The 610-nt window shown below is 33.3% G+C and overlaps 1 protein-coding gene across 2 annotated transcripts in view; it reads left to right on the top strand.

Annotated features, from left to right (window-relative positions):
• xylt1 (xylosyltransferase I) overlaps positions 1-610 on the top strand; it is a 95,568-nt gene that overhangs the window by 76,353 nt on the left and 18,605 nt on the right. The window lies entirely within an intron of this gene.

The following is a 610-nucleotide window of genomic DNA, read 5'->3' on the forward strand; positions in this document are numbered from 1 at the left end:
TTCAAGAAGCACATTTATCCAGTAATTTACAAAAATCTGCAAATATTAAAGTCTGAAAAGGACTTTGTGTACCAGAAATGTTCCTCTTTCTTTAAAGAAGAACTGTGACAATTTTACACGTCAAAGTCTGTTTACAGGTCTTGGGCTCTAACTTTGCTATTATGTGAAAAAAAAGTTGTATAAAGCCTTTTGTGGCTCCAGAAGGAGTCTGTTAAATTGCCTCAAGTTGTGTCAGTGTAGATTTAGATAAAAGTGAGCTTACCAAACCTCTTTAGCTTCGACTAGCATAGCACGCTAGAATCTCAAAACAAACCGTTGGCAGTCGAGTTGTATTGTGGGTAATGTAGGCCCCAGATTACGACAAGGAAGCAGAATGTGTGGAATATTTATATATATATACACTGTATATATATATATATATGTATGTGTGTGTGTATATATATATGCGTGTGTGTATATATGTGTATATATATATATATTTTTGTTTTATAAATTATGTAAAATAATTCACTCACATATTTATACAGAAAATGTTCACTTCCTTTTTATCTGCTACCTTCTACCTTCTCTTTTCTTCTCTCTGCCCACACGTCACAACCACACACATCTA

This window comes from Micropterus dolomieu, linkage group LG04, assembly GCF_021292245.1.
Source record: "Micropterus dolomieu isolate WLL.071019.BEF.003 ecotype Adirondacks linkage group LG04, ASM2129224v1, whole genome shotgun sequence".
Classification (NCBI taxonomy): domain Eukaryota; kingdom Metazoa; phylum Chordata; class Actinopteri; order Centrarchiformes; family Centrarchidae; genus Micropterus; species Micropterus dolomieu.